Source organism: Arachis ipaensis, chromosome B4 (assembly GCF_059453495.1).
Source record: "Arachis ipaensis isolate K30076 ecotype BB chromosome B4, ASM5945349v1, whole genome shotgun sequence".
In the NCBI taxonomy this organism is placed as follows: domain Eukaryota; kingdom Viridiplantae; phylum Streptophyta; class Magnoliopsida; order Fabales; family Fabaceae; genus Arachis; species Arachis ipaensis.
In genome coordinates this window covers 78,113,173-78,137,507 of record NC_142439.1, presented here as the reverse complement: position 1 = coordinate 78,137,507, position 24,335 = coordinate 78,113,173, and the positions used below count along the sequence as shown (strand labels likewise).

The 24,335-nt window shown below is 41.3% G+C and overlaps 1 non-coding gene across 1 annotated transcript; it reads right to left on the bottom strand.

Annotated features, from left to right (window-relative positions):
* Positions 1–7,852: 7,852 nt before the first annotated feature.
* Positions 7,853–7,960, bottom strand: LOC148568039 (small nucleolar RNA R71). The gene has a single exon (XR_015882387.1). It is a non-coding gene; the product is annotated as a small nucleolar RNA R71 (small nucleolar RNA).
* Positions 7,961–24,335: the final 16,375 nt, after the last annotated feature.

The window sequence follows — 24,335 nt, the reverse complement described above, 5'->3', positions numbered from 1 at the left end:
TGGGAGAGGTACAAGGCTCTTATTAGAAAATGTCCAGAGGAAATATTTAGTGAATGGGTGGAGCTGTAGATCTTCTATGAAGGCTTGTCCTTACCTTCAAGGAAAGCTTTGGATTATTCCTCAGGAGGATCTTTGCAAATGATGAAAACTGCTCAAGAGGCACATGATCTCATAGACATGGTGGCCAACAATGAGTATTTCTATTCCTTTCAAAGGCAAGCAGCTCCAAAGAGAGGTGTATTTGAGCTTGAAGGAGTTGATACTATATTAGCTCAGAACAAACTCATGCACCAGCAGCTCCAACAACAAATTAAAACAATGTCAAAGAGAATGGATGGATTGCAACTTGTAGCAGTGAGCACTACCAACCAACCATCAATGGTATGGGGACAGCAAGAGGAAAGTTATGAGGAGCAGCAGCCTGAACAAGTGTAATACATGCATAATCAGAGTTCTGGATCAAATGACTTCCATGGAGACACTTATAATTCATCCTAGAAAAATTACCCCAACCTGAAATGGGGAGAGAACTAAAACCAGCAACCTTGGCAGAGAAATTCAAACCAAAATAATTCCAGAAACACAAACCATCAAAACCATCAAAACACTAACCAAAATTCATACAGAAAACCACAAAATAATTAACCCCAATCCAACTATTATCCACCCAACAACTCATTCACAAACTAAAACAACTATCATTCACCTTCAACATCCCATAATCAACCATAACCACCCCAAGAATATCATAGGATCTCCAACTTGGAGATATTGATGGAGAAGATGATGAAACATCAAGAGCTAGCCAACAAGAACCATGAAGCTTTACTGAGGAATTTAGAGAGGAAAATCGGTCAATTATCAAAGCAAACAGTTGCTGAGAGGCCAACCAATGCATTACCAAGTGACACCATTCCCAACTCCAAGGAAGAATGCAAGGCCATCCAACTAAGGAGTTGAAAAATCTTGGTAAACGATAAGAAGCCAGCTGAGAAAGAAACCAACAAGAAGCCTGTGGAGAGTGATAAGGCCAATAGCAAGAAAAAAAAGACACTCAAAGAAAAGCAAGACCAAGAGAAGCTCAAGGAGAAAGAGGAACCTCAAGCTTCAAAGAAAAAAAAGAAAGTTATGGAGGAACAGTCACAAGAACAGAAGACAATGGTGAAGACATACACTCCCTCCATTCCATATCCTCAAAGGTTTAACAGAGAGATCAAAGACCAACAGTTTCCTAAGTTCCTAGAGGTGTTTAAAAAGTTGGAGATCAATATTCTACTTGCTGAAGCTCTAGAGCAAATGCCTTTATATGCAAAATTTCTCAAAGATCTCATCAACAAGAAAAAGAGTTAGAATGAGAAGGAGACAGTCATTCTAACACAAGAATGCAGTGCTGTCATCCAAAGAAGTCTTCCTCCAAAGCACAAAGATCCAGGAAGCTTCATCCTATCCTACACTATAGGCAACAGAACATTGTATAAGGCTCTCTGTGACTTAGGAGCTAGCATCAATTTAATGCCCCTCTCATTAATGAAGAAGCTTGCAATAGAGGAAGTCAAGCCTACCAGGATGTCACACCAAATGGCTGATAAATCATTCAAAATACCAAATGGGGTTGTGGAAAATTTATTAGTGAAGATTGAAGAGTTCATTTTCCCTGCTGACTTTGTGATCTTAGACATGGAAGAAGAGGGACACAGTTCAATCATATTTGGACAGCCTTTCTTAGCAACAGCAAGAGCCATCATTGATGTGGAGAAAGGGGAGATGACCCTCAGGGTGCATGATGAAAAGATGATCATCAATGTCTTCAAAGCCATACAATATCCTCTAGAGAAGGAAAAGCACATGAGAGTGGAAATGATAGAAGAAGTGGAGGAGGAGCTACTGGAATATGACAACCAGGAGGATCAAGAAGATGAAATAGAGGTGGAACAAGAGTTTATAGAAGAGGAAGTAGTAGAGATTTCCTTTGAAAGCAAGGCAGAGGAGAAGCCAGAACAAGAGTTAAAACCTCTGCCCCCTCATCTCAAATATGTGTTTCTTGGAGAAGCAGAGGCCCTGCCAGTGATCATAAACTCATCCTTAAACATAGAAGAGAAAACAAAGCTGATTGAAGTGTTGAAAGTTCACAAGACTGCTTTGGATTGGATAATTGATGATATCAAGGGCATAAACCCTGCCATTTGTATGCATAAAATTCTATTGGAGGAAGATCCAAAGCCTGTAGTTCAACCCCAAAGAAGACTTAACCCAACCATGAAGGAGGTGGTTCAAAAAGAAGTGATGAATCTATGAAATACTGGGATAATCTTTCCAATCTCTGACATCTCATGGGTGAGTCCGGTTCAAGTTGTACCAAAGAAGGGAGGAATGACAGTCATCTACAATGAGAAGAATGAGTTAATTTCCACTAGGACAGTGACTGAGTGGAGGATGTGCATAGATTATAGAAGACTGAATGATGCTACAAAGAAAGATCACTTTCCTCTCCCATTCATTGACCAGATGCTGGAAAGATTGGCTGGCCATGCCTATTATTGCTTCCTAGATGGGTACTCTGGGTACAATCAAATAGTGGTGGATCCCAAGGATCAAGAAAAGACTTCCTTCACCTGTCTATTTGGAGTTTTGCTTACAAAAGGATGCCCTTTGGTCTTGTAATGCTCCTGCAACTTTTCAAAGGTGTATGCTTTCTATATTCTCTGACATGGTGGAAAAATTTTTAGAAGTCTTTATGGATGATTTTTCTGTCTTTGGCAATTCATCTAACACTTGCTTGCATCATTTAACTCTTGTTTTGAAAAGATGCCAAGAAACTAACTTGGTATTGAATTAGGAGAAATGCCATTTCATGGTTCCTAAAGGGATAGTTCTTGGGCATAAGGTTTCAAACAAAGGTATAGAAGTTGATAAAGCTAAAATAGAATCATTGAAAAGCTTCCTATACCTGTTAATGTGAAAGTAGTAAGGAGTTTTCTTGGACATGCTGGTTTTTACAGGAGGTTCATCAAAGATTTTTCAAAAATAGCAAAACCATTGAGCAATTTGCTAATGATTGATAGTTCTTTCATCTTTGATGACAATTGCAAGCATGCCTTTGAAACTTTAAAGAGAAAATTCATTACAGCACCAATCATCACACCTCCTGATTAAGAGTTACCTTTTGAACTTATGTGTGATGCAAGTGACTTTGTAATTGGTGCTGTATTGGGGTAAAAGAAAGACAAGCTGCACCATGTTATATATTATGCTAGCAAGGTGTTGAATGAAGCACAGAAAAATTATACCACCACTGAGAAAGAGCTTTTGGCAATTGTATATGCATTTGACAAATTTAGACAATACTTGATTGGTTCAATGGTTATAGTGTATACTGATCATGCTGCTCTCAAATATCTAATGTATAAACAAGATTCAAAGCCAAGGCATATTAGGTGGGTGTTGCTGCTACAAGAATTTGATATTGAAGTGAGAGATAGGAAGGGGAATGAGAACCAAGTAGCAGACCACTTGTCAAAACTACCACAAGAGGTTAATCAAGCTCCACACTCAGTGAATGAAAGCTTTCCAGATGAACCTCCATGGTTTGCAGACATTGCAAACTACAAGGTTGGAAGGAAGATCCCTCAAGAATTCACCAAGCAACAAGTGAAGAAGTTACTCAATGAAGCCAAGAAGTTCTTATGGGATGAACCATTCTTATTCAAGAGGTGTCCAGATGGAATGATTAGGAAATGTGTTCCTAAGAGTGAGATGAGAGACATATTATGGCATTGTCATGGTTCAGCTTATGGTGGACATTTTGGACCAAAAAGAACAGTAGCCAAAGTACTTCAAAGTGGATTTTATTGGCCAACCATCTTCAAGGATGCTAGAGAGTTTGTTCATCAATGCAATGAGTGTAGAGAGCTGGAGGATTAACAAGAAGGAATGAGATGCCTCAGAACTACATCTTGGAGGTAGAACTCTTTGATCTCTGGGGAATAGATTTTATGGGCCCCTTTCCACCATTATACTCTTTCAAATACATACTTGTGGCAGTAGAGTATGTCTCAAAGTGGGTGGAAGCCATAGCAACAACCACATGTGATGACAAATTGTCCTTCAATTTCTTAAGAAGCACATTTTTACTAGATATGGAGTGCCTAAGGGTCTTGTCAGTGATGGTGGTGGCTATTTTTGCAACAAACAGATGGAGAAACTACTTCACAAATATGGGGTGATTCATAAAGTAGCTACACCATACCATCCACAGATCAATGGCCAGGCAGAGCTTGCAAATAGGGAGTTGAAGAGGATTTTGGAGAAAACAGTGGGGATTACAATAAAGGATTGGGCCAGAAAACTAGAAGATGCTCTCTGGGCATATAGGATAGCCTTCAAAACTCCTATTGGAAGGTCACCTTTTCAATTGTTGTATGGCAAGTCCTGCCACCTTCTTGTTTAGCTTGAACACAAAGCTTTCTGGGCCACAAAACTCCTCAACCTTAATTTTCAAGCAGCAGGAGAGAAGTGGTTATTACAATTAAATGAGTTGGATGAGTTTAGACTCGAAGCCTATGAAAATGCTAAGATATACAAGGAAAAAGCTAAAAGATGGCATGACAAAAAGATCTCAAAGAAGGAATTCAAACCAAGACAGCAAGTACTCTTGTACAACTCCAGACTCAAAGTGTTTCCTGGCAAACTCAAGTCTAAATGGACTGGTCCCTTCTTGGTGACAAAGGTTCTTCCCTATGGAAGCCTTGAACTGCTAAATGAAGCAACAAAGAGCAATTTCACAGCAAATGGTCACAGGGTAAAGCATTATTTTGGAGGCCATTGGGATAAAGAGAGGGAGAACCAGAAATTAAGCTGAGCAAGAATGAAGGATGTCAAGCTAGTGAGATTAAAAGAGCGCTTGTTGGTAGGCAACCCAACCAAATGTAGTTTTCTTCTCTTAACTATTTCAATAAGAAGGTTAAGTAGTTTTATCTGTCTTGCAAGGAGCTAAGTTTGGTGTTACACACCAAAACAATTTAAGGGTGAATGAAAGATGCTAAGTTTGGTGTTCCACCAAAAATCTCATTTAAAAACACATCTCACCCTCTGCATAACTGGTTACTAGCTCCAAGCGATTAGGAAAACAACTAAACCACTGTCTGTTTTCTAGTTTTTAGCTTCATTGCTCTCAACAAAAGCATGCACAAGGTTTCATGTAACTGATGAATCATAAATAGTAGCAAGGAACTAAGTTTGGTGTTCCCTCACCAAAGTAAGTTTAAGTTCATGCTAACCATTTGCTTAAGTGCTTGGAAAAGCAAGCAACTTCAATAATTATGCAGAAAAAAAAGACACTCAGCCTCTTCAAAGAATCATCACCAAGGAAAATGCAAAAGTAAAAGACGATGATGACAAAAGGGAAGCTGTAAGACACTCCTGAGAGGTTGTATTGTCACAAAAGTCACTTTACTTTGAAATGTCCTGCATGAAAAGTTGCTGGTTGCCTTGATGTTTAGTTCAAATAATGCAAATTTTAATGTCGGCACTAGTATGAATGCTTAGTATCACTCATCTGCTTTAAATTCATGTTTTGCCTCCCTTTATGCATCAATAAGAGAAAATGTAGGAAAAGAAAGTGATTGTCCAATGTTGTAGAAATTAGAATTGAAATTTGTGGTGGTAAATGCTTGATTAAGATGATAAGTGATAAACCATTATTTTATGGTTTATATTGTGTTTAATTGTGTGGTTTTATCAAATCTTTACCCACTCATTCATCAAATTAGCATGTATTTACAATTCCTTCCCAAAATTACTCCATGGTTGAAAACTTGCTCCCTAGAGACTTTTAATTATGTATTTTAATTCTCCTTTATTCCATTCGATGCCGTGATCTGTGTGTTAAGTGTTTCAGGCTTTATAGGGCATGAATGACTTGGAGATTGGAAAGGAGGCTTGCAAAAATGGAAGGAACACAAGAAATTGAGGAGATGACCAGCGAGAAGTGACGCGGACGCATGGCTCACGCGACCGCGCGAAATAGGGGAAATTTCAGTGACGCGTTCGCGTGCCTGACGCGAACGCATGGATTGGAAACTGCACAAGTGACGCGAATGCGTGGACGACGCGCACGCATGGCAAGGCAAAATGCTGGATGACGCGAACGCGTGGATGACGCGCTCACATGACATGCGCGATCTGCAGAATTTGCAGAATTCGCTGGGGGCGATTTTGGGCCCTGTTTTGACCCTGTTTTCCACCCAGAAAAGCATATTAGAGCCAGGGAACATGCAGTGACAAACAACAACATTCATTCGGCATAATTTTAGTTTTCGATCTGAATTTACCCCTCCTCTAGGTTTTCTCTCTACACATTCATAGTTCTTAGGATTTTGATTTTATTGCTTTTTGGATTGGGATATAGAGAAGAGTTATTACCTCCATCAAGACTTCATCATTCTAGTTTATTTCCTTACTTGTCACTTACTCTTTCATATCCTTAATTTATTCAGAGTTACTATTAGATTATTTTTAGAATTTATTAATACAAGAACTATTTTTATTTTAAATTAATCCTTTTGATTATTATTTATCATGTCTTTCCTTATCTCCCTTTCTTATTTCGTGAATTTTACAATCATAATGAGCGAGTAGTTCCATAACTTGTTTGGGAGTTAAATGAATGGAGAACCTTGAGTTGGAATGCTCAAGAGTAAAATTATAGTTGGGTTTAGTGTTGGGTCGCCCTCTAATCACTGACACTAGTCCTTCCCAAGGGAGAGGATTAGAACTTGTGAATAGAAACTGACTTCCAACTTTCTTAACTTTCCTTTATCTGGTAAAGGATAACTGAGCAAACAACCTTCAATTATCAATTTGATCTTGGGAAAACTCCAACAAGGATAGGACTTCCGACTAATCTACTCCCGGTCAAGGTTTTTATTTAAATTACACAAATTCTCTGATTTAATTTTCTGTCTATCAAACTCAACCCCTTTTGGGAAACATCTGATTAATAAAATAGCACATCTTTCTGCAACTCGTTGGGAGACGACCTGGGATTCATACTCCCAGTATTTTAATTCTAATTTTGTGACAACCCTTCTAAATTGATAAGCGGATTTTTGGTTGGTTAAGAACTATACTTGCAACGTATCTCTTATAATAATTTCTTAACTCACCAATTTCTGCCACATCAATTTTTGGCGCCGTTGCCAGGGTGTTGCAATAGAGTGCTAAGTTATTGATTGGAATTTATTTATTTGCATTTTATTTTATTTTATTTTTGCTACTATGAGCTGTATGTTTCTTTCATTAAATGACGTGTTCACTTCCTGATCCAAGCTTGCCAGTATTTGATCCTGAGATTGAAAGAACTATTTCACGTATAAGGCAAGCTCGGCGTCGGTTAGTCCTCCCTGAGGACAAATCTGAAACGTTACGTAAGGGAGAAACAAGCTCCCGTTCTACTTATTCGGTTGATTTACATGCAGGTGACATGGCAGCACCTAGGAGAGTTACTATCCAGGAGGCTGGAGCCCCTGATTTTACAATGCAACCGTTTCAAGTGCATCACCCAGCGGTGGCTACAGATTTTGAAATAAAGACTGCACTACTCAACTTGATGCCTAAGTTTCATGGCTTACCTGCTCAAGAGCCTATCAAGCACCTTAGGGATTTCCAAGCAGCCTGTTCTACTATCAGGTGTGATGGTGCAGATGAGACTTCTATTCTGTTAAAAGCCTTCCCATTCTCTCTTGAGGGAAAGGCGAGAGAGTGGTACTACACTCAACCCGCAGCAACTGTTTCTGACTGGGATACGCTTAGAAGAGAATTTTTGGAAAAATTCTTTCTAGCTGAAGTTACTGATAAACTAAGGAAAGACATTTCCATGATTGTTCAGGACGAATCTGAGAGTCTCTACGAATACTGGGAGCGCTTCAACAATCTTCTGGAAGCATGCCCCCACCATATGATTGACAAGATAGTGTTGCTCGGCTATGTCACACAGGGCATGAGGCCTCAAGATAAAACCACATTGGAAAGTGCTAGCAATGGGTCTATGAAAAGGTACAAAACCACTGATGAGGCATGGCAATTGATCAGCGACTTAGCTGAATCTACTCAGAATCGCAGGCAGAAACAAAGCCGGTCAAAAGCTATTGCAGAGGTATCTTCTAGCAAGGAGACTATTGTTCTGACTCAAAGTATATGTGAAATGACCAACTTACTGAAGCAGATGCAGTTGAATCAACAACAAGCGTAGCAAAGCCAACAGTTAGTCCCACAAAGAGTGTGCGGGATCTGTGCTGATTATAGCCATTATACTGATGAATGTTCGCAGCTCCAGCAGGAAGACAACACTGTGGCAGCCACTCATAACTTCTATGACTGCCCCAACCAAGGATACAATCAAGGTGGCAGCTACAACCATGGATGGCAGGACAATTCCAACCAAGGTTGGAGAGATAATTCTAACCAGAGTTTGAGGGATAACAATAACAGAGGAGGCAGAGACAATCAAGGAAATCAGAGGTGAAATAATAACAACAACAGGCAGTAGAACCAGAACCAGCCCTACAGAGCACCTCACCTGAGGCAATCCCAAGGGGCACAGCAGAACCAACAACAAGTTTCGCAGATCACTCAATCTAATTCCTCTCTGAGTGACGAGGCGCATCAATCCATTGCGCAAGGACAAAGGAACGTGGAAAGTTCCCTTAATGGCCTAGCATCCGCTATACAAGCTCTCATCTCTCTGCTGGGATCATCCAACACTTCAAACACTCAACATGCAAGCTCCAGTGGATTCCTTCTCAACCCTTACCCAATCCAAAGGGTGGCATCAATGCCATCACCCTATGGTCCAGAACCACATTGTAAGAGAAGAATCAGGAGGAGCCAATCCCATCAGAACACGCCTCAGCTGAAGAGGTGGTGGAAGTAGAGGATGCTGAAGAGGACGAGGATGCACAAGATATGGGTGAAGAAGAAGAAGCTCAACCACAGAAAGAAGCACCAAAGGATGCAGACGCTGCAGAAAACGTCCTTCCTATTCCATTTCCACAAATTGCAAGGAAACCCAGGAAGCAGATGGTACTTGATCCAAAAATGGTAGAAATATTAAAAAAGGTTGAGGTATCTGTTCCCCTTTTTGATGTTATTCAGCAGGTACCTAAATACGCAAAGTTTCTAAAAGATTTATGTATACATAAAGACAAAATTAATGAATTAGAAACTATTCCTTTAGGTAGTTCTATATCTGCTTTAATGGGAGGTATACCTGAAAAGTGTAGTGATCCAGGTCCATGCATGGTTAACTGTATTATTGGAGGTGTGATATTTTCTGACTGCATGTGTGATTTAGGAGCATGTGTTAGTATAATGCCTTTGTCTATATATGATACTTTGAGGCTCCCTCCCTTAAAAAGGTCGGCAGCTCGTTTTGTATTAGCAGATAAAAGCATTACTAGAATGGTTGGAATTGCTGAAGATGTATTAGTGAGCATTAAGGGGCTCACATTCCCCATTGACTTCTATATCTTGGAAATGCCCCCTAATGACTCAGGAAGGCCATCATCAATCCTGCTTGGAAGACCATTCCTGAAGACTTCAAAGTTCAAGCTGGACGCATTTTCTGGAACTTATTCATTTGAAAAAGATGGCAGAATAGTGAAATTCAGTTTAAATGGAGCTATAGAGCACCCTCCAGATGATCTTTTTATCTCCCAGTGTGACATCATAGATAAAACCATGGCTGAAGTTCACCAGGAGGAATTAGAAGAGAAGTACACAGGGCAAGGTCCAAGTGTGGGGACACTTTCAGAGGACAATGAGGGCACTTTGCCATTATCACCAGCTCCGGATGATCCAGAGCCTGGCCATGAACAGAAATTAGAACTAAAGCCCCTCCCTCCACACCTCAAGTATGCTTACCTTGAGGACAAGCAGAAGTTTCCGGTTATTATTGCAAGGGAACTCACTTCCCAACAAGAAGAACAGCTACTCAGTGTGCTGAGGAAACACAAGAAAGCAATTAGATGGAGCCTGGCGGATATAGTAGGCATCAACCCTCAAGTTTGTGAGCATAGAATATTCCTAGAAGAGGGAAAAAAGCCTGTCCGTCAACCTCAGAGAAGACTGAATCCCACCATCTTAGAAGTTGTCAAGAAAGAAGTGACCAGGCTACTTGAAGCAGATATTATTTACCCCATCTCAGATAGCGAATGGGTCAGTCTAGTACAAGTGGTGCCCAAGAAGTCTGGAATCACAACAATAAGAAATGAGTATGGAGAGCTTCTGACAACTAGAGTGCAGAATTCATGGAGAGTTTGCATTGACTATAGGCGTCTTAACCAAGCCACTCGCAAGGATCATTACCCCTTGCCATTCATTGATCAGATGCTTGATCGCCTGTCAGGTAAATCCCATTATTATTTTTTAGATAGTTATACAGGCTATTTTCAAATCCATATAGCTCCTGAAGATCAGGAAAAGACTACTTTTACATGTCCTTTTGACACTTATGCTTATAAGAGAATGCCCTTTGGCTTGTGCAATGCACCAGCTACTTTCCAAAGGTGCATGATGAGTCTTTTTTTTTACCTTATTGAGGACTGTATGGAGGTTTTTATGGATGATTTTAGCGTTTATGGTGATTCATTTAGCCTTTGCTTGGATAGTTTATCTAGAGTATTAGATAGATGTGTCAGTACAAACCTTGTATTGAATTTTGAAAAATGTCACTTTATGGTTAAACAAGGGATTGTACTAGGACATATTGTGTCTAATACTGGCATCTCTGTAGATCCAGCAAAGGTGGATGTTATTTCCAGTTTACCTTACCCCTCCTCTGTGAGGGAAGTCCGTTCGTTCCTTGGCCATGCAGGTTTTTACGGAGATTCATTAAGGACTTCAGTAAGGTAGCACTACCCTTATCCAGACTACTGCAGAAAGATACTGAGTTCGAGTTCAGTGAGGATTGCAAACAAGCATTTGATAAACTGAAGACCACCCTGACTCAAGCCCCAATTGTGAGAGGACCAGACTGGAGCTAGCCATTTGAAATTATGTGCGATGCATCCAACCATGCAGTGGGAGCAGCGCTGGCTCAGCGTGAAGGTAAGGATCCTTTTCTAATTGCTTATACGTCTAAGACTTTAGACACTGCTTAGTCTAATTACACTACTACTGAGAAAGAGCTTCTTGCTATTGTTTTTGCTCTGGATAAATTCCGAGCCTATTTACTTGGTACTAAAGTAGTAGTGTATTTAGACCACGCAGCTCTAAAGTATTTATTAGCTAAAAAGGAGTCCAAACCAAGGCTTATACGTTGGATACTGCTACTACAAGAGTTTGATTTAGAAATTAAGGATAGGAGTGGTAACCAGAATCTAGTGGCAGACCACTTGAGTCGCCTTGAGCACATTAAGGATACCTCCACTCCTATAAATGATAATTTCCCATTCGACAACTTACAAGCAGTGTCTGAATTAGTCTCTTGGTATGCACCTGTAGCTAATTATCTAGTTAGCCGCACTTTTCCTCCAAACTTTACTAAGCACCAAAGGGACAAACTGAGAAGCGAGTCCAAATATTATATATGGGATGACCCATATTTATGGAGATGTGGCGCTGACCAGGTAATTAATCGGTGTGTACCTCAATCAGAATTCCAATCCATTTTAGAGGCCTGCCATTCATCTGAGAGTGGAGGACATTTTGGCCCTCAAAGAACAGCTAGAAAAATTTTAGACTGTGGATTCTGGTGGCCTACTCTTTTTGAAGACACTGCTGAATTTTGTAAATCTTGTTCCCCATGCCAAAGGTTTGGCAATATATCCAAGCGGGATGAGATGCCTCAACAGACTATGCTTTTCTGTGAAATTATTGATGTTTGGGGCATTGACTTCACGGGTCCATTTCCAAATTCTAATGGTCATTTCTATATATTGTTAGTTGTAGATTACGTTTCTAAATGGGTGGAAGCAATTTCTACCCGTACTGATGATACTAACACTGTTGTTTCTTTTGTTAGAACCCACATTATTTGTCGCTTTGGATCACCACGAGCAATCGTGAGCGATCAAGGCACCCATTTCTGTAACAGGAAACTAACAGGATTACTGAAGAAGCATGGGACAGTTCATAAAGTGGCAACAACCTACCATCCTCAGACTAATGGGCAAGCTGAGGTGTCTAACAGAGAGATAAAGAGTATATTGCAGAAGATAGTCAAACCTAATAGAAGGGACTGGAGCACCAGGATACAAGATGCACTCTGGGCATACAGAACATCATACAAGACACCCATTGGGATGAGTTCCTTCCGCTTAGATTATGGAAAAGCCTGTCACCTCCCAGTTGAGGTAGAGCACAAAGCCTTTTGGGCAGTAAAGGAGTGCAATATGGATTTTGAGAAGGCCGGAACTGAAAGGAAGTTGCAACTGCAAGAATTAGAAAGCCTTCGCCTAGAAGCTTAAGAGAACTCAAGACTGTACAAGGAAAAGATGAAGGCTGTGCATGATAAGCACATCAAGAGGAGAGAGTTCCAACCTAGGGACTTTGTCCTCCTTTACAACTCTAGACTGAGGCTCATGCCAGGAAAGTTAAGATCAAGATGGGAAGGTCCATATAGAGTAGAGAAGGCTGAGTTTCCACCTGAGTCATCCTTCAAGCTCTGAATTCATCAAAGTTAATGGACATCGGTTAAAGCTATATCATGGTGAGAAGGAGACGAAAACCAAGGAGCTAGAGATCTTCCTCCTAGAGGATCTACCCACAGTAGAAGACTGAGCTAGTGGAGCGTCCAACTTAAGGACGTTAAAGCAAAGTGCTGGGTGGGAGACAACCCACCATGGTATGATCGTTTCTTTCTTTTATTTCTTTATTTCCTTTCTCAATAACTCTTCTCAGTACTAGTGCCTATAGTTTACATCTTCATTTGCATTTTGCATAAAAAAAAGGGCACGCGACGCAACAGCGTCACCGATGCATCCGCGTCGCAGGTGTGTAAGAAAGAAAAATAAATCGAACAGAAAGTCACGCGAGAGCGTGGCTGGAGGCGTGCCTTAGGCACAAATTGATCCACGCGACCGCATCGTTGACACGTCCGTGTCATATTGGAAAAATTCCTCCCACGCGTCCGCGTCACCCACGCAGACGCGTGACCTGAAAATCAACGTAAGAAAGGGTGCATGGCCGAAAGTTGTGCTGGAGTGGGGCTGGACTGGCACTAGACGCACAAGCCTTACCACGCGAAAGTTGTGCCCCACGCGTCTGCGTCGTCTTCCAATATTGGCCACCCACGCGATCGCATCCACCACGCGAACGCGTCACCCTGGAATTTGGCAAAACTAAGTTTCGAACAGAGAGTTGTACGAGTGCGAGGCTGCCTTCACGCCAGTAGCACCGAACAAGTCACGCGTTCGCATGACCAACGTGACCATGTCAATTCATATAAGCGCCATCCGCGCGAACGCGTACCCCACGCGTCTGCGTCGCCTGCGCTGCACAACTTATCCTAATCTGCCAAAATATCTTATCTTTCTCTTCCCCATATCCTACTTTTTCTTTTCCCTCCTTATTTCTTTCTTACCTTTTCTTCTTCTTCCTTCTTTCTCACTTTCTACTTTCTCTCTCTCACCACCATTATCAAGGTTTTTTCCTTTCTTCTACCCTCCTTCCTTTTCTATTCTTCTTCTTATTTTGTGTTTTCTTCTTCTGTTTTTTTTTCTTTTTACTGTTATTATCCATGTTTTCTTTTTCTTTTTTTCTTTTAATTGGTGTTGGAAATTTATTTGGGTCATTGTTTCTTATTATATGCTTGTGGATTGTTGCAAAATTGTTTGGCAATTATATATTAATTTTTAAGGGTTGCTTGCATGTTCAATTTATTATCTTCATTAGCTTATTTACCATGCATGCTATGTGTTTGTGAAAACGCCCGTATGGCATTGTGCACTGTTTTTCGATATCTTTTATCCTACTACTCTAAAATGCTTGCTTTTCACAAAAACCTTTTTCGTATCATATTAATTCAATATAATTGTCATTACAAACAGGTTATTAGTTTGAAAGGTTTGGTAATCTAACTTGGACATTGAATGCTTGATCTATGCTACTCATGCCTTTGCCTGCATGCCAATAAACACCTTGCATTTAATTGTCATCATATGCACTTGCTATATTTCCATAGTTGATCTCTCACATGTAGTCATGACCATGTGTTAATATCATTCATCTTTTAATGTGCATTAATTACCACATTTCCCGTTCTCTTCCTTGCTCAAACCCTTGACATTTTAACATACTTTCTATTTTCTTTCTTTTAGGATGGCCACTGGTGCACGAAATTGTGATCATCAACAATGGTGCCAAAGGACTTGGAGCTCTCAAACGTGAATCACACTTTCTCACAATTCCGCACAACTAACTAGCAAGTGCACTGGATCGTCCAAGTAATAAACCTTACGTGAGTAAGGGTCGATCCCACAGAGATTGTCGGCTTGAAGCAAGCTATGGTCATCTTGTAAATCTCATTCAGGCGGATTCAAATGGTTATGGAGGATTGATAATTAAAAGATGAATAAAACATAAAATAAGATAAAGATAGAGATACTTATGTAATTCATTGGTAGGAATTTCAGATAAGCATATGAAGATGCTTTGTTCCTCCTGAACCTCTGCTTTCCTATTGCTTTCTTCCAATCATTCATACTCCTTTCCATGGCAAGCTTTATGTTGGGCATCACCGTTGTCAATGGCTACTTTCCGTCCTCTCAGTGAAAATGTTCTACGCACGCTATCACCGCACGACTAATCATCTGTCGGTTCTCGATCATGTTTGAATAGGATCCATTGATCCTTTTGCGTCTGTCACACGCCCAACAATCGCGAGTTTGAAGCTCGTCACAGTCATCCCTTCCCAGATCCTACTCAGAATACCACAGACAAGGTTTAGACGTTTCGGATCTCAGGAATGGCCGCCAATAATTCTAGCCTATACCACGAAGGTTCTAATCTTAGATTAGAAACCCAAGAGATACACATCCAAGCTTGTTTACATGTAGAACGGAAGTGGTTATCAATCACGCGTTCATAGATGAGAATGGTGATGAGTGTCACATAATCATCACATTCATCATGTTCTTGGGTGCGAATGAATATCTTGGAGAAGAAATAGACTTGAGTTGAATAGAAAAACAATAGTACTTGTATTAATTCATGAAGAACAGCAGAGCTCCACACCTTAATCTATGGTATGTAGAAACTCCACTGTTTGAAAATACAAAAGTGATAATGGTGTAAGCATGGCCGAATGGCCAGCCTCCAAGGTCTAGGGACTAAACGTCTAACGATACAAAATACAATAGCAAAAGGTCCTATTTATAGAGAACTAGTAGCCTAGGATTTATAGAAATAAGTAATTAATGCAGAAATCTTCTTCCGTGCCCACTTGGTGTGTGCTTGGGCTGAGCATTAAAGCTTCCATGTGTAGAGACTTTTCTTGGAGTTAAACGCCAGCTTTTGTGCTAGTTTGGGTGTTTAACTCCAGCTTTTGTGCCAGTTCTGGCGTTAAACGCCAGAATTCTTGAGCTGACTTGGAACGCCTGTTTGGGCCATCAAATATTGGGCAAAGTATAAACTATTATATATTGCTGGAAAGCCCAGGATGTCTACTTTCCAACGCAATTGAGAGCGCTTCAATTGAGCTTCTGTAGCTCTAGAAAATTTGCTTTGACTGCAGGGAGGTCAGAATCCAACAGCATCTACAGTCCTTTTTCAGCCTCTGAATCAGATTTTTGCTCAGGTCCCTCAATTTCAGCCAGAAAATACCTAAAATCATAGAAAAATACACAAAATCATAGTAAAGTCCAGAAATATAATTTTTAAATAAAAACTAATAAAAACATAATAAAAACTAACTAAAAAATACTAAAAACATACTAAAAACAATGCCAAAAAGCGTATAAATTATCCGCTCATCACAACACCAAACTTAAATTGTTGCTTGTCCCCAAGCAACTAAAAATCAAATAGGACAAAAAGAAGAGAATATACAATGAATTCCAAAAACATCTATGATGATCAGTATTAATTTGATGAGCGGGGCTTTTAGCTTTTTGCTTCTGAACAGTTTTGGCATCTCACTTTATCCTTTGAAGTTCAGAATGATTGGCTTCTATAGGAACTCAGAATCCAGATAGTGTTATTGATTCTCCTAGTTAAGTATGTTGATTCTTGAACACAGCTACTTTATGAGTCTTGGCCGTGACCCTAAGCATTTTGTTTTCTAGTATTACCACCGGATACATAAATGCCACAGACACATGACTGGGTGAACCTTTTCAGATTGTGACTCAGCTTTGCTAAAGTCCTCAGTGAGAGGTGTCCAGGGCTCTTAAGCACACTCTTTTTGCTTTTGGACCACGACTTTAACCGCTCAGTCTCAAGTTTTCACTTGACACCTTCACGCCACAAGCACATGGTTAGGGACAGCTTGGTTTAGCCGCTTAGGCCAGGATTTTATTCCTGTGGGCCCTCCTATCGACTAATGCTCAATGGGGCTTCTGTAGCTCTAGAAAATCCACTTCGAGTGCAGGGAGGTCAGAATCCAACAGCATCTGTAGTCCTTTTTCAGCCTCTGAATCAGATTTTTGCTCAGGTCCCTCAATTTCAGCCAGAAAATACCTGAAATCACAGAAAAACACACAAACTCATAGTAAAGTCCAGAAATGTGATTTTTAAATAAAAACTAATAAAAACATAATAAAAACTAACTAAAATATACTAAAAACATACTAAAAACAATGCCAAAGAGCGTATAAATTATCCGCTCATCAGCCACCAAGAAAGGCAAGGAGAAAGCTACTCCCAAAACACCATCAAGAAGAGGAACAAAGAGAGAATAGTGGCAGAGCCATCTTCAACTGCAGTTAAGCCCTCAACAAAAAGGATTAAGAGGATTATAAAGGTTGATGAAAAAGAGAAAGCCTTCCCAGCAAAGGACACTGCACGATTTACCAATCGCTACTGTGAGCAGATGTTTCCCATACTGGCAAAAAGGAGTTACAACAACGAATACCTTCTTATCCTCCCGACCTGTATTGCTGAATTTGTTGAGCCGCAGATTGAACGAAGACAATGGGGTTTCCTACAGAGACAGCCATGGCAGGTTAATCTTTCCTGGATAGTTGAGTTCTACTCTAATTTCCACCTGCCAACCCTGCAGTCTGTCTATGTCCGACAGAAGCAAGTCCCCATTACAGAAGAGGCCATTCGGCAAGCTTTAGATCTTCCCCCTACTCCAGAAGGACTGGACGCATTTCAAGAGGCCACACTCAAGCGCCAGATGTACCAATTTGACTAGGACACTGTTCTCCGAGTTATCACACAACTTGGCAGCAGATGGATCTACGGATACCATCGTTCCCGCCCTAAGGGAATATCGCTTTCGCACTTACTTTGGAGGCTCGCGTATGGGCACAGATTATGTCCCATTACGTCTTTTCGAGCACCCACGAGTCCTCCTTCACTGCAGACATGGCCGTTCTACTATGGTGCATCCTTACAGACCAGCCTCTGAACCTACCAAGACACATTCGGAATGCTATAGGACACGTACAAATTGCGGGCAACTTACCTTTTCTCGTCTTGGTTTCAGATCTCGTCTCAGTAGCCAGAGTCTCCTACAGAGCTGGAGACACCAAAGCCATGCTTCCACGGGATGATCAGTACATCCCTAATGGGAAATATATCAGACCTCCAGCAGCCACTACAAGCCAGCCTACTAAACCGGATGAAGACATTCCTCCTTCAACACCACAAGCACCTACAACAAACCAACTGCTCCATCAGATACTTGATAGGTTAGATCGGCAGGAACACAAAGCAAAGCTAAGAAAGCGCCGTAACAAGCGCCGATTCACATACCTCAAGGAGCTACTTATGGGGAAGTACAAAGACCCAGACACCCCGGACTTCACTTCCTTTACCAGCACAGGGAGTGATAAACCCATATTTTATGATATATTTTGTGCTTAATTTAAGTGATTTATTCAGTCCTTCACCCACTTATTCATGTTAATTGCATGGTTTTACTTTCCCTTCCTTATTATGTGATGTATGTGAAAAACATATTTCCTATGCTTTAAAAGTAATTATATTAATTATCCTTTATTACCATTCGATGCTGTGATTCGTGTGTTGAGTAATTTCAGATCTTCTAAGGCAGGAATGACTTAAAGGATGGAAAGGAAACATACAAAAATGGAAGGAAAGCACAAAACAGAGTTTTTGAAGAAACTGGCAATGACGCGATCGCATGGACGACGCGGCCGCGTGCCAGCGCAAAATGGCAGTGGCGCGACCGCGTGCTTTACGCGATCGCGCGCCTTAAGTGAAACGCATATGACGCGGACGCATGATTGAAGCTACCGCGTGGCAAGGAAAACTCCAAATGACGTGACCGCGTGACAGAGGCCACGCACCAGAAATTACAGAAAATGCCCCCAGCGATTTCTGAAGCCCTTTTTGGCCCAAATCCAAGTCCAAAAGGCACAGATCAGAGGTTATGAAAGGGGGGAATGCATCCATTCAGAGGGGAGTCTCCAATTAGTTACTATTCATGAATCAGATGTAGTTTTGAGGGAGAGGTTCTCTCCTATCTCTTTTAGGATTTAGATTTAGGATTTTATTCGCTTTCAGGATTATCTCTTTCTATCAGGTTCAACATTCCTTTTTGTTTATCTTTTCAATTTAATTTATGAATTCTTCTATGTTACAGGTTACTCTTTTGAATTAATGTTATTTGAGGTATTTCAGTTTATTATTGCTTTCTTTTGTTCATGTTACTGTTGCTTCCAATCTGAAGGCATTTTTATTCCAGTAGATTTACTTTTCCCTTTTTGGTCTTGGTTAAGAAATCAGTAACTCAGGAGTTATCAAACTCAAACATGATTGATAATTGTTATCTTTGCTAATTGAATTGAACTTCAACAATCCCAACTTTTCCATAGGGATTAACTAGGATTTGAAGATCTAACAAATTAGTCACTTGACTTTTTCTTGCTCTAGCAAAGGTTAACTAAGTGGAATTAAGGTTCAATTTTCATCATCATTGATAAGGATAACTAGGATAGGACTTCTAATTTCTCATACCTTGCCAAAAGTTTATTTTACAGTTATTTAATTATTTTACAATCATTTACTTATTTTAATTGCAATTTAAATTACTTGTTCCTTATCTTAAAAACCCCAATTTACAATCTTCATAACCAATAATAAGAACATACTTCCATGCAGTTCCTTGAGAAGACGACCCGAGGTTTAAATACTTAGGTTATCAATTTATTTAGGGGTTTGTTACTTGTGACAACCAAATGTTTGTAAGAAAGGTTGATTGCTTGGTTTAGTAACTATACTTGCAACGAGAGTTTACTATAACTTCTAAACCATCAATCTTCAGTTCTTCAAAATGGCGCCGTTGCCGGGGAACTGCAATTGTGTGCCTTATTATTGGTTATTGTAAATATTTTTCTTTTACTTGTTTATTTGTCTTTATTTTCCCCTTTTATTTCCATCAGCTACTATAAATTCTCACCCCTCTCGCTTCGAGTTTGGTTCTAATATTGTTGAAAGGAGTGAAAGTTATAACAGGAACATGCATCAAGGTCAGAGCAATCAAAGATGGATGGAGCCAAGAGGATCTGATCAACCCTTTAGGCAACAACACCCTCCAGGATATCACGGACAAAGACCAATCTACAATGCATACCAAGCCAATAGACATGGTGGACAACCTTATAGTTACCAACAAGTCCCACCCTGTGTTTATAGGCCATCCTCTCAATATAACTTCGAACCACCACACTCACAAGCTTCTTTTCACCATTCGCCACCATATGATCCTCATCTACCCAAATTCCAATCCAATTACTCCCAAACACCACCACTTCCCAATGTACCACGTCTAAATCCAGCACCCCGAGAATTAGAGGTTCGCCTCAAGGAAACAGTAGATCAACTTCAAACAACCATTTATCAACTGGAGCAAGCAATAAGTCAATTATCTTCTAGATGTTTGAACATTCAAGGACATCCCACAACTCCGTGTGGACAATCTAATGAGGAGCGTAGCATGAAGGAGATACTAGAAACTCCAGTGGACAGAACAGGGCATGACTTCATACTGGAACAAGTAGAGAAAGCTGTCATTATACAAGAAGAAGAGTTGGTTGAAGACCTAGGAGACGCTGAGCCTCCATGGGAATCCAGAGTTGTGGAGAATTCTGTCAAGGACGTTGAAATTGATGCTAAGGAAGATAGTACACAACCCCCAAGGCAAGTCTTTTATGAGGAACTAGACGGAATACTCCAAGAAGCATGTTTCCTTGATGATGATAATCTCAAGTCAAGTTCTCCCAGTGTTGAACTTGCATCAGCAAGTGAATTCTCTGAGATCGAAGAATCTTCCCCATGTGAATACGAAGATGATGCGGAGGTAAATTTCTCTCAACCTCCCGCTTATGACTTAAGTGACGAGGAAGACATAGAAGGCTTTGATCAGGACATGGATGCAATTGAAGAAGTCTGCAAGGAAGTGAAGAAATTCACAGAAGAGCACAAGGGAGTAGAACATACAGAACCACTAGAAACACCTATTCCAAGGCCATTACCACCCAATACAAGCTTCAAGTGGGTACAATCCTTAACCCTTAGCTTTATTTTTCCACTTGAATATGGTTTGCTTGAAACAGATGGCCAACTTAGAGCTCTCTGCGGCTTTAAGAGTAAGAGGGAAATGGCTCGTACTCAGAGCTGGTGCACAAGGTTCAATAAGGTTCCATGCTTCAACTCGAAGTGCACGGATTGGCATCGTGATCAATCAAATGGATCTCGTAAAATGTTTGGTCATCTTGGTGAAAATCTACTTTCTAAACCACCCGGATGGAAAAATATGGATCAAGACGAAGGCGGATTTAAAAGCAAAGTTTGGGATTCTGGAATCTATTCTGACATTCGTCACCCCGGGAGCCTGAGAATCTGTTTGAAGCTGCTCAGAAGCTTTACATGCCTAGTTTGGGACCCCGGAGGCTATTGGCATTCCAAACATTTGTGAATATTTCTGGATGAATTTAAGCACAAGCCGCCATAACAGGAATCTCATCCAATGTCCAACTTAAGGACTTTAACTAAAAGTGCTAGGTGGGAGACAACCCACCATGGTATGGTCGTTTCTTTTTCAGTTATATTAGTGTTATTTATTTTTTGTTTTCCTTTTCAATTGAACCTGAATATTACTCATTCGCATTGCATACTGCATAATCGCATACCTGCAAAAAAAAAAAAGAAAGAAGGCATGCGACGCGACCGCATCGCTCATGCGATCGCGTCAATTGCGAAAACCAACCACCCACGCGTCTGCGTCACCCACGCGGCCGCGTGATCTGGAAATCCGCGAAAATCCCCAACGTCCAGAGAGTTAGGCTGGAATCATGCGGCCATTGTGCGTTTCGCACAAAACGACCCACGCGGTCGCGTCCCTGATGCGATCGTGTCACTTGCACAACACCAATCCCACGTGAAAGCGTGAGCAACGTGATCGCGTCGCGTGGATTGCACACCACCCCAAAGGAGAGAGAGAGTTGCGCTGAAACGACGCTGGAATCGTGCGTTTAGCACCATTCCCAGCGACGCGGTCGCATGCCTCATGCGACCGCGTCATTTACCCTTCTTCCATTCTATGCGATCGCATCACTCACGTGATCGCGTCAACCCCCATTCCACCCCAGCCACGCGACCGCGTGCCCCACGCGATCGCGTGGATTCAAATTTACTAACCCCCCAGTCATGCGAACCCTACCCATTCGCGCCCCCCCATCCCCTCTCCTTCCTCTCTTCTTCCCCCTTCATCCCCTTCCCCCTCTTTCTTCTTCTTCTTTCCCCTTCTTCCCTCCACTGCCACTGCACCCTCCGCAACCGCCACACCCACCGTCGCCGCTCCGTCCCAGCCGCACCACCCACCAACCACACCCCCATTCCCTTCCTTCCCCCTTAACCCCTCCACCATTACCTTTCCAAACCCCCTTCCTCTGAACAGCCCTTACCGCCACCGTGCCACCCTCCACCGCCGCATTAGCCGCCACCACCACCATCCCCCAGCCACCTCTCTGCCCCACTTTCATTCCTACGCCTATCAGGTTCCGCCGTACGCCACCCTTCTATCAATTCGTAGTTAATTACCTATTTTCCTGTTTTTTCTCATAATTAGGCTAGTTAGATATGCATGTTGTAGTGGATTCTAGGTTGTTAGGTAGCTTAGGATGTGGTTAGTGGATTTAGGCATGTTTACTTGCGCTGTTCGTGTTTCTTGCTTTATTAATTTCGCAACTCTGCTATTGCTGTGATGTTAGTATTGTTCATATGCTGTAATTTCTTGTTTCATGCTGCTTTTTACACTGCTTTCCCATGTTCATATTCCCTTTATGTAATTGCAGCTATATTTTAATTCATATGAGCTATTTTGATTGCTATTTATTTTTTGGGAACATCCAATTTTAGCCGGGATGCTGCCCAAATTTCTGTAAATTATTTTGATTTTTGTTCTTGTTTTGGTTTTGGCAAACTTGCACTCTGCTTTACTCAGCTTTTACCAAACCAATTCTTGAATGACAGGGCAAGCTTTCTTATTCTTTTTCATTTCCTAGTTTTTTTTCAAACTGCATCTTGGATGATTCAATTCCACTTTTTGCTATTTTCATTTGATTCATCCTTGACTTCCTTGTTTGAATTTGAGTTATCTGTTGCTTTAATTTGTGAATTCTCGTTATTTAGGAAATGCTCATCATGTCACTTACTCTAACCCACTTTTTACTAATTCACTAATTTTAACTTCCTAACCTCTTTTTCATTCCTAACCCACTTACCTTTCAAAACATCTCTTATGGTTTTCACTATTCTCTCCAACATTCTAACCAAGGCATGACGGAGGTATTTCCTACTTAACATGAATCCTTTTACATTTTGGATTGTGTATTTTTATTCTCGGACTTTTAACTCCTATACAATTCTTAATGCACATTTACTTAACTCCTTTTCGTTATTCTATTGCTCCTTTGCCATTATATGCTTCTTTCAATTATTTGCCTACCTGCTTTTCTATTTTTATTATATTCTGGTTTTCTATTTTTTAGGATGTCTGACACCCAAAGAAAAGGAAAAGGAAAGGCAACAACTGGCAAACGTAAACGCGGAGAAGCCTCCATGTCCATCCTAGACCTCATGCATGATGACTCCTGGTGGGAGAAACACTTTACCCCGCAGGAGAAGGCTGACCAACTACTCCCTGCTACTGATCCCATTAAGTTTGCAAACCGATACTGCGAGCTGAAGTATCCGGTGTTTGCAAACTCCATGAACCTGTACCTGGAGAAGACTCTGAAGATCCCAGAAGAACTCCAGCAATACACCTCTGATCAGATCAAACAAAGAGGCTGGTTCTTCCTGGAGAGAAACCTGAGTGAGGTCAAAGCATCTTTGGTAAGAGAATTCTACTGCAATTACTTCAAAACTTCCCTAGATGCAGTGAACCTAAGAGGGAAGCAGATTCTGGTCACTAAAGAGGCTATAGAGGATGTTCTGAAGCTTCTACCTAAATCCGATCAGCCAGATGGGTATCAAAAGGCTGAGGAGGACATGCGCTTCATGAAATTTGACTAGCATGCCGTCAAGGCAAGGATAGCCCTTGACCCGACTGTTCCATGGGTCATGGGTCAGAACACCACCATGCCTAAGGGGATCAAGCGGGCATACTTGAACGATGAGGCTTGGCTATGGCATCAGATCCTTAGCAACTTTATTATGCCGAGTACTCACGAGATGGAGCTACCCGCCGCTATGATCACCCTCCTATGGTGTGTGATGGAGGGTAAGGACCTGTACCTACCACGCTTTATCTGGTACTACATGGCCAGGGTCCACGTCCGAGGCACTCTCCTCTTTCCATATTTGATTATACAGCTTGGCCGTCGAGCTGACATGCCTTGGGAGGATGCTGACGAGAAGCTACCTACTGCAAATACAAGAAAATCATACCTCACGGCAGGAACTTTCTGGCTTTGGGCTGCAAACCTCCATTCCTCACTCCTACTGATGGACAGCCACACTATCTGCCGGCCCCTCTTCCTCCACAGCTACCCCTGCTACCTCCATTGCACCTCCACCTGCCTCATAGCCGGTTTATCACCTAGTGCACCGCCTGTTTCAATAGCTAGACCAGATGGAGCGCCGCAACTAGCGCCGATATGAGAGAGCTGAGCGTCACAGCAAGAGACGCTATGAGCACCTGAAGC